A 15,674-nucleotide genomic window follows, 5' to 3' on the forward strand; every position below is an offset into this window, starting at 1 on the left:
CTGCCAGACATTTTCCTTCCATTTCCCTGACTTACACAAACTTTTCTGTCTTCTGTTTCCTTTTTTTTAATTTTTCCCACTGCATGGCATTTTGCCCCTGCCATATTTCTGCTTCATTCTGCCTTCTGTCAGCCTCCTGTCTGCTTGTTGACCAGCTTATACATGACCCATAGGAGCTACCCCCAGCTAATAGTTTCAAGCTCTATGTCTACATGACCTTCCACCTAAAGTCTGTGTATGATTTTGTATGTGTTCAGTTTCCAAATTCAGAAGGAGAGAATCTGATTGTTACAGTCCAAGTATCCATTTTGCTCCAATTCACTGTTGCCAAAGGAAGAAGACTTCAAAGTTCGTGTGGTGTTAGTGATGCCCCTTTTATGCTTTTATACCACACAGGTAAATTACCCAAGAAGAAACAGGAGTGCGGAGGATGAATGAAATACAAATTCTGGTCCCTGGGTTTCAGTCTTACAGAAGAGGCCAAGACACAGGTCGGTTTAGCGCAAGTTGGATTGTTAAGAGAAGTTTAGAAAGCTCCTGGAGGATGCAGGAGGGTGTAGGAAAACTTCTATGGTTGGTGAACACTCCGTATATCAGGAATACCTTGAACAGTGATTGAGAGGAGTGTGGAATGAAGCCCAAGTCGATGTGGGGTTATGGAGGTAAGCATGACTTGAGAGGCCGCTGGTGTTTATCTTCTGCAACAGGAAATCATGAAAGATTTTTGATCGGAGGGCGCCTGGGTGGCTCAGTGGGTTAAGCTTCTGCCTTCGGCTTGGGTCATGATCTCAGGGTCCTGGGATCGAGCCCTGAATTGGGCTCTCTGCTTAGTGGGGAGCCTGCTTCCCGCCCCCCCATCTCTGCCTGCCTCTCTGCCTACTTGTGACCTCTGCCTGTCAAATAAATAAATAAAATCTTTAAAAAAAAAAAGATTTTTGATCGGGAGAGTCACATGATCAAATCTGTGCTTCGTGAAAATGTTTTAGAACATGGTAGGTAGATAAATTGGAGGTAATGTAGGGCCTGGAACTCCTGTCCTCCAGGAAGTAGGCAGCTCCATAAATCTGCATGAGGTGTACTAATGGTCTGAATTAGGAGAAAAGCCATAGAAGAAAATGCTCATGAACAAACATTATATTTAACAAAATGATGTAACTTTCCCGTGGAATGTATAAATAATAGCTGGAGTTTGGAGTGATGGCAAGATGTTGAACATTCCTAGTAAAATCTGGCATGATTTCTATGTAGTTAATTTTTCCTCCGTTATTATTTTTATTGAAGTATAACTAACATGCAGTATTATATTAGTTTCAGGTGCACAATATAATGATTCAATAATTCTATGTGTTACTCAGCACTCACCATAGTAAATGTAGTCACCATCTGTCACCAAACAATGTTATTACAATCTAATTGACTATATTTCCTATGCTATACTTTTCATCTCTGTGATTATTTTGTAACTGGATGTTTGTACCTCTTAATCCCTTTCACCTATTTCACCCATCCCCTCACCCACCTCCCCTCTGGCAGCCATCAGTTCTCTGTACTTAAGGATCTGTTTCTTGGTTTCTTTTATGCTGTTTTTTCATTTGTTTCTTAACTTCCACATATGAGTAAATCATATGGTATTTGTCTTTCTCTGTCTGACTTATTTCACTTAGTATTATACTCTCTAGTTCCATCCATGTTGCTGTAAATGGCAAGATTTCTCTTTTACGGCTGAGTAGTATTCTATTGTGTATATATATCACATCTTCTTTATTTATCTACTGATGGACACTTAGGTTGCTTATCTTGGCTATTATAAATCATGCTGCAACAAACATAAGGATGCATATATCTCTTTGCATTAGTGTTTTCATTTTCTTTGGGTAAATACCCAGTAGTGGAATTACTGGATCATACGGTGTGTCTATTTTTAATTTTTGAGGAACCTCCATACTGTTTTCCACTGTGGCTGTACTGGTTTGCACTCCCATCCACAGTGCACGACGGTTCCTTTTTCTCCACATCATGCCAATACTTGTTATTTCTTGTCAGTTTGATATTAGCCACTCTGACAGGTGTAAGGTGATATCTCATTATGGTTTCAATTTGCATTTCCCTGATAATTAGTGATGTGGAGCTTCTTTTCATGTATCTGTTGGCCATCTGTACATCTTTGGAAAAATGTTTATTCAGATCCTCTGCCCATTTTTTAGTCGGATTATTTCTGGGGTTTTTGGCATGTGCTGACTTTTGATTTCTTTTTTTCTTCTTAAAGATGTATTTATTTATTTATTTATTTATGTATTTATTTATTTATTTATTTGACACAGAGAGAGAGAGCACAAGCAGGGAAAGCAGCAGGCAGAGGGTGAAGCAGGCTCCCCGCTGAGCAAGAAGCCTGATTCAGGACTCCATCCCAGCACTCTGGGATCATGACCTGAGCAGAAGGCAGGCATTTAACTGACTGAGCCATCCAGGAATCCCTGATTTCTTTATATATTTTGAGTATTAACCTCTTATCACCTATATCATTTGCAAATATCTTCTCCCATTCATTAAGTTGCCTTTTCATTGTGTTGATGCTTTTTTTCACTGTGCAAAAGCTTTTTATTTTGGTGCAATGCCAACTGTTTATTTGTGCTTTTGTTTCTCTTGTCTGAGGAGGCATACTTAAGAAAATTGTTTCTACAGCTGATATCAGAGACATTTCTGCCTATGTTCTCTTCTAGGAATTTTATGGTTTCAGGTCTCACATTTAGGTCTTCAATCCATTTTAAGTTTATTTTTGGGTATAGTGTAAGGAGGTAGTCCAGTTTCTTCCTTCCTTCCTTCCTTTCTTTCTTTCTTTCTTCCTTCCTTCCTTCCTTCCTTCCTTCCTTCCTTCCTCCCTTCCTTCCTTCCTTCCTTCCTTTCTTCCTTCCCTCTTTCCTTCCTTTCCTCCTTCCTCCCTCCCTTTCTTTCTTTTTCTTTCTTCCCTTCTTTCTCATCTTTCTTTTGCATGTAGCCATCTAATTTTTCCAGTGATGCAGGCAGGCCAGGTCTGAGGACCATTTTGGGGGAGGGGGGCAGTCCCATGGGACCAGCCAAGAGGGTCCTTGGCTTCACGCAGGATGGAAATCAAACATGAGCCAGAAGAAAGCGAAAGCAGAGTTTATTGAAGATGTAGAGAGAGTAGATAGAGATGAACCGTCTGGGAGACTCAGAAAGGAATGGAACATGAGTCCCATCTTTGTTTGGGGTCTGGGGGTTTTTACTGAAGATGGTGGTCTGGTGCACATGTCCTCTCAGGTGTCCAGGAACCAGTTAGAACAAAGATAGGGCCCAGGTGTTATTCCTTGGAGCCAGGGAGCCTTGGCATCAAGACGCCCATGGTCTGGAATACACACATGGCAGCTTCTTCCAGTCATTCTCACCTGGTCCTTCCTCAAATGTTATCTATTCTAGAGAAATCATTAACTCCTTGTCCCTCACAGGGAAGACACAAGCTATTTGTATTATAAGGCATGTGGAGAGTGGGTGGGGGTGCAGACCACAGCAAAACGGAAGCCAGAAAAGAAGTAAAGGGAAAAAAACCACCCTTTTTCTCATGAGGTCCCTTTGGTTTCCCTGTCTCACTAGCAGCATTTGTTGAAGAGACCATCTTTTCCCCACTGTATAGAAAGCTTTCTGTCAGCACCAGAGGACTGCTGGCCCACAGGCCAGTGGTTCAGATGGAGTCCTCTGCTTTGTCTGAGCCTGATGTGATGAGGTGCCCTGGCTGGTGTCTCAGTGGGGGACAAGGAGCAGCACAATGAGTGATAGTGTTGGTGGCAGGTGCTGTGCAACCACCAGCAGGTGACAGACAAATCTTAAATCCTGGATTAAAATGCTGATATGGAAAGAGAGCCCATAGGCTACAGGTTAGAGAGCTCCATAAAGGAGGCAGGTCCCTGTTCTCTGGAAGATAGTAAAGACAGAGAAATCAGCTTAGAGGATGCTGGGAAAAGATTATGATATCGAAAAAGCCAGGATTACAAATCTGAAAGGCATCTGGTATGAATGTTATCTCCTAGGATGATCAGTCAGTGGCCATCAGTCCAGTCCTCCGTCATGTAATATGCTCTTAGTGAACATTACAAATCTGAAAGGCATCTGTATGAATGTTATCTCCTAGGATGATCAGTCAGTGGCCATCAGTCCAGTCCTCCATCATGTAATATGCTCTTAGTGAACATTTAACAAACGTAAAACACGCTACAGGCACGAAGGGGCCTACAAAGCCAGTGGGGCAGAAGGACTAACATTTTTGGGGAGGCTTTTGTAAAGCCACTTAATTTAATTTAATTTAACTTAATTTTTACTTCTAGACCTGTAAAAGTTTTATTGCAATCATGGGACCTTTTCCCTGTCCATCTCCTTACTTACTTTGTGCTATACTCTAGAATTCATTACTTTTCGCCAAACACACAAGGGTCAGAGGGAACTACTTCCCTCCAGAAGTCAAGAGTCGAGATAAGGAACTTGCCTTGTCCCCACATCCTCTGAATTTCCCCTAGCCCAGGTTTCTGACTCACCCTTCATACCCTCAATGCCTCTTAATCCTGTTAGCTCTGGGCTCAGAGGCTCACCCCTAGCTGCTCCAGTTCCCCTTAGGCCGCTGCTTCCTCCCACCAGAGCACGCAATCTATTTCCAGACTTTCACCTTCCACAACCTCCTCTTCCAACGTGTGGGTCGCACTCTTTCTCAAAAAGACAATGGTTTTTAAAAGTACAAAAAACCTGTCACCTCTTCTCCCACGAATTTTAGCATATGTGCTGCTGATTGAGTCCCCCTGTCATCTACGCTCAAACACGGAATTTTGGAAAACAAAGTGCAGAGAAGAGAACATATTGCACTATTTACTCTTTTAGACCTCACTTGCTTTGTATCTCTTTATTTGTTTATGCAAATCAGAAAAACTTTTGCATTCATTCTTCTCTGTAATAGTTGGTTTCCAGTTTACAAAGTAGAAAGTCGTTTGAAATTACAGATAGGTAAAACATGTACACAGAAGGATAAGGAATGGGAAGACAAAAATCTCTTAGATTTAAAAATCATCATAGGGCACCTGGCTGGCTCTGTTGGAGGAGCCTGTGACTCTTGACCTCGGGGTCGCGAGTTCGAGCCCTACATTTGCTGTAGTGATTCCTTTAAATAAATAAAACTTTAAAAATGTTCATTTAAAAAAATACAATAAAAAATAGTTGTAGACTAATTGAGGGTACGTTTTTGCTGTTTCCATGCTTTGATCTAATATTACTATTTGGATTTACAAATAAATGTGTTTTTTTAAGTATTTTGAGTATGAAGTGATAAAATGCAATTATGAATTTTTTTTTCACTTGGACTGCTGCATGGTTCTCTCCAGCTAGCTTCCCAACTGCCTGAGTGTGAATGAATGCCATAATATCAATCAAACCAGTGTTTAACCTACACAAAGCATTTTCCATGTTCCAGCTTTTAGATTACTCTAAATGTTGCATTTTGAACACAGTGCATTATGTTGCATAAGAAATTCATTATAACAGTTTTGATCATTTTAACAATTCATCTTTTTAATGAAAGTATATACAATCACATACAATTATACTAGAAATATTTTCCACATATTTAGATATTTTAAATCAGATGATTTTCTCTATCTGGAATGCCCTTCCTCCACTCATTGTCTTCATAAATTCTTTATAAATTAAAAATCCACACACACCCTCCATAACTAGATTCTTATCATAACAATGGAAATAGTCTAGGAGAATATAGATAAACTATCTTTTCTCCCTTAATGTTAAATGATTCTGTTATGTTTGGGGTATTGATGTGCCCACTGACAAGCTATGTTTTGTAGGTTTCCTGTAGCTGTGTGGTCATAGGGCCCAGTCAGCTAACTGGACATGACTTCAGGGAGAGCTGGTTTTTTCCCTGAGAGACATAAAGTCATCTGGCTTACATTTTTTTTCTCTTTATCTTCTTCATGACTAGAATTTGGAGTTAATGCCTAGAGGCACAACAACAATCTTGTGACTGTGAATATGGGAGACACACTTGAAAGATGGTAGGACCAAACCAGGAAAGAGCCTAGAGCCAGGATTTCATAACCGAAGTAAACTCCCTTTTTGTTTAGGTTAATGTTCCTGTTCTAGGCAGCTACATATCACATACTTCCAGACCCCAATTCCAGGCCAATTCCAGAGATACTGGTGTATTTTTTGAGACCCATTGATATGCATACCACATTAAATTTTCATTCCAGTTTTTTTTTCCAAAAATGGGATAATACTACACATATTATTCTGAACCCACTTTTTTGGCTTAAGAATATGGTCTAGATATCTTTCCATGTCAATAGAAAAGGAGTTATCCTTGTAAAAAATATTTAAAGAGAAGACAGAGTGTCTGGCTCAGTCAGTCAATAGAGCATGGAACTGATCTCAAGGTAGTGAGTTCAAACCTCACGCTGGGTGTCAAATTTATTTAAAAATAAAATCTTGAGGTGCCTGTATGGCTCAGTGGGTTAAGTATCTGACTTGATTTTGGCTCAGGACTGATCTCAGGGTTGTGAGGCTCTGTGCTGAGGGTAGAGCCTGCTTAAGAGTCTCTCTCTTTCCCTTTCTATCTGCCCCTCCCCTGCTTGGGTGCACGTAGTCTCTCTCTCTCTTTCTCTAAAAAAGAAAAAGAAAAAGAAATAAAATCTTTAGATTTTTTTTCTTTTTTTCTTTTAAAGGTGACATTTGTTTATTCAAGCAATAGGGAAAAATTTTAAGTAAAAAGCAGCAAATGTCCCTAAATCTGACTATTTTGAAATCGCTGGTATCATTATTATTGGTGAGTATTCTTATCAGCTCTCTCTGAAAATACTGGGAGTCATTCTCTTCCACTACCACCTCCATGTACATGGGTATATACATTCATACACATGCACATGCATACAAATACACACAAATATAGACACAAATACACATACACACACGAACACACACAAACACACAGGACACACAATCACAAAGACATGCAAATACACACACCTACTCACATGGGGGAGTGAGAGAGAGAAACTTACAAAATCAGAAGCTATTAAAAAATGTCGAATTTGGGAGCACCTGGATGGCTCAGTCAGCCAAGTGTCTGCCTTCAGCCCAGGTCATGATCCCAGGGTCCTGGGATGGAGCCCCACATGGGGATCCCTGCTCAATGGGAAGTCTGCTTCTCACTCTCCCTCTAACCCTTCCCCCAGTCAAGCTCTTGCTCGACCTCTCTCTCTCTAATGAATAATAAAAAATCTTTTTAAAAGAAGTGTTTAACTTTGGTTGAATTAAACAGAGGACCTAGTAGAATGCCTTTAAAAGTTATGACTATAATTGTTATAGAAAGCTGGACAGAAATATCCAAAATTTAAACCAGTTATCATTTTAATACCCATAAGAGTTATAGAATGAATAATAGAAAGAGTTGAGATTGAAATATGTCATATTAATACTTTATTTTGCTAAGGAATCTGTATTTAGCCTTACAGGTTGTAATACTAACAAGAATTATACTTACTAGATTAACATAGACATGTGATTCCAATTTAAAATGTAGAATTGAGTAATTAATTTAGATTAATGAATTTAGGTAGAAATTTTACTGTTTATATACAGTATTAGAACATTTAGTGGACCTTAAGTTTCACCATATTTTAAAATTTAATTTAGTTCATAAGAATGATTTAATTACTTGCAAAGTTTTGTCATTTAGACAATTGAAGGACTTAAAAGAAAGTCAATATATTAAATTTATACACCCCATTTAAAACATTTGAAAGAGTTTAATTAGCTACATTTGAGAATGTAACCAAACATTAATTGAAGGCATTAAAAGTGACAGTTTAAATTTGCTAGACTTATAATGGAATAATGAGATTTGTAAACTGAAGTTAAATGCTTAAGGAAGAATGAAATTAGAATCTGTAAATTAATAAATTGATTATTCAACTTTAAAACCAAAGTAACTTCTAAGTTACCTTTTCTGTGACTATAAGAGAATTAACATTTATGTAAGAAGGAAAAATAAATAAAATGAAAGAGAATTGTCAACTTTGGATAAACATTTCTTCACCATTTAGACATATTGTGTCTCCTATCTTCTAAGATTAAGACAAAAAATTATTAAAACCATTAAGGATTTGTAGTCATTATATTTTTATTGTTCTTTAAAATTATGTATTGATTTTAGCATTGAAAATGTTTCTGCTATGAAAGATAACAGGATTAACTCTGGGAGATAGGGAAAACAACCATCCCAGTGTGTGTGGGACTGAGGAGTGTACTGGAACTCGGGACTATCTGTGCTAAACCCAATAACCTTGGTCACCCTAGTGGAAGGCATTGGAGCATAGGTGTTAAGACTGTAGATTCTAACACCTACATTCGAAACTTGGCTTTTCAGCTTATTTTCTATTTATCATGAGCAAATGGCTTCTTTTTGTGCCTTTATTTTCTCATCTCTAAAATGGTGATAAACACCTTTTCCCACTACACGGAGGGAATCACAGGGCTTGGTTCTGTGCTCCTATTTTAACCGAAAGAGAAACTTTCACAGTGTCCAGAGCCCCGAAATCCTGCAAATGAAAGATGTCCTCAAATTGCTTGCAGCAGGAACCCATTTAGGTGGCACCAACCTTGGCTTCCAAATGGAACAGTATATGTACAAAAGGAAAAGTATGGCGTCTACTCATAACGCTGAAGAGAACCTGGGAGAAGCTTCTGACAGAAGCTCATGCCATTGTTGCCATCAAAAACCCGGCTCATGTCAGTGTCATATCATCCAGGAATAGTGGCCCATGGGCTCTGCTGCCACTGGAGCCACTCTGGTTGTGGCCGCCTCATTCCTGGAACCTTTGCTAACCAGGTCCAGGCAGCCTGTAGGGGGGCTGTGTCTCCTGGTGGTTGCGGATCCCAGGGCCGAGCCCCAGCTTCTCACAGAGATGTCTAAGGGTAACCTGCCGGCCATCGCTCTGTGTGACCCAGACCCTCCTCTGTGCTGAGTGGATGTGGCCATCCCACACAACAGCAGGGGAGTTGACATAGTGGGTCGGAGGCGGTGGACGGTGGCCTGGGAAGTTCTGTGCATGCGTGGCCCAGGCTTCCTTGAACCCCCTCGTGGGAGGCCACCCCTGAGCTCTCCTTCTACAGAGAGCCCGAAGAGACTGAAAATGAAGAGCAGACGGTTGCCGCAAAGGCTGTGACCACGGAGGAATTTCCTGGTGAATGCGCTGCTCCAGGTCCTGAGCTCACTGCTGCTCAGTCTGAAGTTGCGGACTCGTTCAAAGGCATGCCCGTGTCCTCTGTGCCCATTCAGCAGTTCCCTATGAAGAGTGGAGCGCCCAGTCCGCCACTGAAGACGGGTCTGCCATGCCCACCGCTCTCACCGCTGAATGAGTAGGAACAACCACTCAGAGGGCTGAAGCTGTCCTTCCACAAAAGGCTAATAAAATGGAAATAAGGTTGAAGGAAAATAAGCAGTTTCAGTAAACAAACAATGGATATCTATCCCAAAGGATTATTGTGAAAATTAAATGAGTTACTACATGGAAAGCATCTGTAGTAATTACCTACAGTAACACCTAGAGTGTGGTAAGCACTAAGTATGTACTAACTGCTATTGCGAGCTCCCCACAGGAGCATCAATCGTTGGACGAGTCTTGTTTGTTCTTCATTTTATTTTGGTTTCTGAAATTGTTTTAATTTCTTTGCCCATCTCCTCTGCATCCACGGTGATCTTTCTTTCATGTCCTCTAGCAGACAATGGCAGTTGCCTGCCTGATACAAGTTTCTCTCTTCTTCCTCAGTAACAGAACTCCATTTTAGTTTTGATGGCAATAGATACAGCTTAAATACTTGATTTACTGGGCTTTCTTGAAGTGAGGGGTGGATGGGTGACATAGGGCACAGTTCTGGCCAAGGAGATACTGTGTAAGTCTACCATGTGGGATAGTTAGGCAGGCTCTCTGAAAGGAGTTTGACTAAGCTGGTGCATGTCTTTTGTCTTTTTCCTCCTCATTATTTCTTTCTAGAATATAGATGCATGGTGGAAGGAGAAGAGCCCTCTTGGTATGAAAGCTATACCCTACAGTTGCTAGCCGAAAGCTAGCTGAATCTTTGCTAGCTCCTTTGAAGAATCAAAAAAAGAAAAAAAAATGATGTGTTTAAACATTCTTTAGTTTCCTGTTACACACAAGTGAAAATAACTCCTACTGTTACAAACCATTCATTTAATTTTTAAGCAATGTAAAAATTGTGGAGTACTTTAATAGTTTTCATGTCATTTTGAGTTGGGGTCATGCTAATCCCGTTTTCTGAGATTTGGTCCAATTTTGATGCATGTGCTACTGAAAAGACCAGGATACTGTTTCTTTTTTGATGATGAAAACAAGTTTAAGAGAAAAGTCAAGGCACCAAGATCAAGCAAATCTTATCATCTTCAATGATAATTACATCAGCCGGTGGAGCGAACCACAGAAGGGGAGAGAGACACTGGCAATGGGCTGTTCTCCACAGAGAAATGGGCATTACCTTTTGTCTCTTTCATCCAGGCATTCAGATTACCATTTTCAAAGTTTTGAGAATGAGATGTGTCTAAAAATTATTGTGTGTCTTCTACAGTTATCCACTGTCTACTGTATAGTAAATGCATAGTGAGATAATAAATTTGATAACAGGTAATTAAAGCAAGAAAGCATAAAATAGTTCAGCTCCAGAAAAAAGGACTAAGACCAACGTTTGTCTGAGATTGAGAACAACTCTGTACCTGTTGTTGTTATTACTGAATTAGCGTTGCCTGACAACTTGGCCCAGCTGTTAATTAAGCACTTAGGCAGCCACAGTCATTAACTCTTTCAGGTCCTCAGGACACTGCTTAGTTATTGCTTCAATTTACTGTACTAAGCTTACTAATAGGCAATGCCTTAAAACATTGAGAATATCTAGCTCATAATATGTTTCATCTTCTTTATGGTTAGATGGAAAAAGCAATTCTAATTTCATTCCTCGTTCATTTTAATTTGGGTTAGCAGATGTTCTATGTGTACTGCAGTCAACTATTTAATTTGCATTATAGAAGAGCCTGTAATAGCAATTTATCAGGGTTTGTGTGTGTGTGTGTGTGTGTGTGTATGTGTGTGTGTGCGCGTGTTGTTATAGTGTGGTTTTCATTTCCTCCAAAATGTGGCTATAAAAATGGGATACGTTTTATTTTCTTAATTCACATAGAATATCAATATCCCAAGAGCAAAATTGTGATAAAATTCAAGCAATATTTTAAAATTAGCTTGGTTTGAAGAGGGAATGGGGGAAATAGAGAAAAAAAAGTAAAGCAAGGAAAAGAAGGAAATCACAGGGAGCAGTGAAGCTCTCATCTACCAAGGAGGTGGATGCATTTGGAGAACAGGTTTGCGGTGGGTGGGGGGCACTCCTCGTTGTGGTGTAATGTTACATTTTGAAAACTTTTCTTACTTGTCTTTTTTTCATGGGTGTGTGTCTCAGGAGGATGTTTGCACAAGCCACCATCTGAACAAATGGAAGGGAATGTTCATATCCATATTTTAGTTTGGCAACGATAGGTTTTCCCAAGTCTTTTTTTTTTTTTTTTTTAAGATTTTATTTATTTATTTGACAAACAGAGATCACAGGTAGGCAGAGAGGCAGGCTGAGAGAGGGGGAAGAAGGCTCGCCACTGAGCAGAGAGCCCGATGCGGGGCTCGATCCCAGGACCCTGAGACCATGACCTGAGCCGAAGGCAGAGGCTTAACCCACTGAGATACCCAGGCACTCCAGGTTTTCCCAAGTCTTATTTAGAGTTAGCCAAACAGTAAATGTTTGTTGTTTTAAGCTTCTAAGTTTGGGGGTAATTTTTTATGTGGTCATAGATGACAAATACAATCTATATCAGAAGATTGTCTTGATGAGTAAATGAGAGCAAGTGAATAATATAGATGATCCTCATTAAGTTGGTCTGTCAGAACTTTGATCAGGAATTTGTTTCTTTCAAATAGATTGTACCTATTCTCTTGACAAGGTCAATTTTTTGATGTTCTGATAACCTTCAGTTCTTGTTTGAAATTTCTCCAAATTCTTTTACCACTCTTAAATTAGAGGGTACAGACATTTCTACTTTCACTTCACTTGGAGATGTATGATTGGCAAAAATAGCAAATTCCTAAATCTTACAATAAAAATAAATTACATTTAAAAAGTATTCAACTGTTCTCTAAAAACCTGTATAGATTTTTTTTTTTTTAATTAGTTTTTGACTGGTATGCTGGAAAGTCACTTTGGCAAAGTATACATATTCTCTGTAGGGGTTTTTTTTTTTTTTTAAGATTTTTATTAATTTATTTGACAGAAAGAGATCACAGGTAGGCAGAAAGGAAGGCAGAGAGAGAGGGGGAAGCAGGCTCCCTGCTGAGCAGAGAGCCTGATGAGGGGCTCGATGTGGGGCTCATTGTGGGGCTGGATCCCAGGACCCTGAGATCATGACCTGAGCCGAAGGCAGAGGCTTAACCCATTGAGCCACCCAGGCGCCCCTGTAGGGGTTTGATTAAAGAGTGGTGACTCTATAATCTCCTATATTTGGGACTGTTTCTCAGAGACTACTGGGCTTTATCAATAACAACCTCATCTTTATATCCACTGGTGAAGAATGTTTACAAGACAGTATTTTAATTGCTGAAGGCCTAAATCTCAAACTCAATTCCTGTAGGGGCTGAGCAGGTCAGGAAAATGAATGGGGTGAACCAAATGGGGAGCTCAGGTCCTTCAGGAACTGCAAATACTCAGCTCACCTTAGTGTTCTCATGCAGAAATCTGAATGCTGGGTTGCCAGTTTCTTCTAGTTTCAAGAGAAGATGGAAATATGGGTTCAAATTTATGTGTTTTAAATTTTTTTTTCAGAGAAAACTCTCCATATTTTAAAATATGGTTTCATTTATCTTAGACATGTGCAAATTGAATAAAATATATCTGTGAACTACAGTCATTTCCCGAATACCAAGAGATGAGAGAGAAGCTGAGTGTATAGACTGCAAAGTTATTATTTTGTGAACAAAACCTGTACGTACTAGAAGAAAGTCTCGGAAGCTTGTGTTTTGCATATTCTGGGTGTTGGATAAGTAAGGCGTGATTTCTATGAAGAGGCCAGCTCTGACACTGCATCATCAGACAAATACAGTGTTTAGTCTTCTCATCAAGCATTCTCATTTATATAGACAAACTAGTTTAAATTTCCAAAAAGACATTTCCCCCACACCTATAAGCATTTTCTGTGGATTCACAGTGGCCTATGTTACAACACTGCCGTTGAACCAGCTACAAAAACAATAAAGGGAAGCCAGTGTAGAAAAGGTCACCTGTCAGTTGGTTAGCACTGATTCATCATCATAAGGGCCAGGAAAGTCGGGGTTCTATCGCCATCACCTCAGGTATGTCAGCAACCTGCAGGATCCAAAATACATGTGCTCTGCTTTTGACATTTACTCTTTTCACCTTCACAATGTTTGTTACTTTATTCCGCATGACAGCTCATATAAAATGTGAATCTGTTGTCATAATCTCAGGAATATCATTAATGCATAATTACATGGCAGGAGCTACCTTGTGAAGGGTTGGAAAATGAGAGAAGATGACATCTTTTGTCTCTTCCAGGGTGGTTCCCATTCTGCTATTTCTATGGTGTATATTGTTCTTCGTATAGCTACTATTTTGGACCTCTTGATTTCTGGCTATTGAAAAGAATAATACAGAACACTTTGTTTTTCTGATAGAACTGTTGGGTAAGATTTATTGCATCCTAAATTTCGATCTGGAAGCTAAACTTTCCCAATTAAATCGCAAAGAGAATGTCTCCATTAATGGTAGACATTACTCATTGTATAAAGTTTCTTTTAAGAACTTATTAAGTGGTTATACGTTCCCAGACTGCTATTAATGATAAAATGTTGAGCAAGACCCTAACTTAGTGAAGTCAATCCAGGTGGAAGAGAATTGATCACTAACAACGTTTACTTTTATATATAAGAAAAATCAATAGTTTTATCTGTTTTACATGTAGTAGACGATGGACATTTTTCATTAGCCTATCAGTAAAAATGAACACATTTAATATTAACAATTCTTTAAAGAATGGGCATAGTTTGTAAAAAGCAAAACTAACCAATTCCTATGCAGATTTTGATCCTCTTTATATTATGTATTCAATAAGGTTGAATACCTAAAAATTATGAGTCCATTGTCTTATTTCTTTTGTCTTCTGAGACACAATTATGAAGTAAGTGTGAATAATTTCTCCTAGTCCAGTTCTCCTGCATGCAACACCTATAAACCCGGAAAAATAAACAACTACCTAGAGACATTGGAGACTTAAAGAAGGTCAAAAATGGGTCAACAGTAGGAAGAGGAAAAATTGCACTGGGTGAGTTTCTCCATTTTCAAAGACTTTTATTTTGAGGACAAGACCTAGGAGGGGTACCTAAAACCTCTGTGCACAGAAATCCACAATTTTATTGGCTTGGAGAACGAGAGGACAGAATTCAGAGGGACCACAAGAGCAGAAGAATAAAGGGGAAAATTCTGCAAAGGAGAGAGCCTAAGAGGGGAATCTCAAATTCTGCATATGAGCTCTGCCCAAATTTCTGGTTGGGCCCTAAAACATGCATATATGGGGAAGTCTCTTAGCAGCCCAGTAATGCTAAAATAACTGAATAATCATTTCAAATGTACACCCACTGTGGGGAAGAGAAAGTTTGAAGTTTGGTTCCACCCAAGTAAGTTGCCCACTAAAATAACAGAAATCAGTACTTTACAGAGGAATGGGAACAGAATGGGGTTACATGCTCCTGTCCTAAGTGCAGCAGAGTTAGGCAGTGATAATTTGCCATTTTCAGTTTTTTTTAATAGGAAAAGACTTGCTAGAAAGGATGAAGAGGGTTGAAAAGCAAGTAGATAACCTAGAGGGTCTATACATTGACAAAATTGATAAAGCCTAGTTAGAGCAACAGAAGCAATTCAGTTCTATTGGATTGGACTAGGAAACTTTTTTCTTATTTTTTAGTTTTTATCTCATTTTTAAAGATTTACTTATTTATTTTAGAAAGAGAGAGAACACACACGAGCAGGGGGAGGGACAGAGGGAGAGAGAGAGGAAGAGAATCCCAAGGAGACTACCTGCTGAGCACAGAGTTCCACAGGGCTCAATCTCTTGACCCTGAGAACATGACCTGAGCTGAAATCAAAAGTCAGTTGCTTAATTGAATGAGCCACTCAGGTGTCCTGGAAACTTTTTTTTTTTTTTTTTTTTTTGAACAGGAGAAAGACATACAAATCTATTTAATGTAAGTTTTATGTGCCATGGAAGCCTTCATAAGGAAATAAAGACCAAAAGAAAAAGTTAGACCTTTGTACTTTTGTGTTTGGTTTGTTGTGACAGCCTGAGGAACTAATACAATTCATCTGCATAATTACCTCTTTTCTCTTCAGTATTATAATTGATATCTGAGTCCAGGACTTTCCCACATTTTCACTGTACAGATTTTCTGCAGATCATGGAGATAAGGTAATGTCTGGACCATGTGCTCCTGAATTTCAGGGTTTTGACTCTGTTACCCCTTTGGTTAAACCCACAGGCTTTGTTGCTT

The 15,674-nt window shown here is 39.2% G+C and overlaps 1 pseudogene; it reads left to right on the plus strand.

Moving 5' to 3' along the window:
• The first annotated feature begins 3,114 nt into the window (after nucleotides 1-3,114).
• LOC116854310 overlaps nucleotides 3,115-15,674 on the plus strand; it is a 35,886-nt pseudogene continuing 23,326 nt past the window's right edge.

Source organism: Lontra canadensis, unplaced genomic scaffold, assembly GCF_010015895.1.
Source record: "Lontra canadensis isolate GAN:19392208 unplaced genomic scaffold, GSC_riverotter_1.0 scaffold90, whole genome shotgun sequence".
Classification (NCBI taxonomy): domain Eukaryota; kingdom Metazoa; phylum Chordata; class Mammalia; order Carnivora; family Mustelidae; genus Lontra; species Lontra canadensis.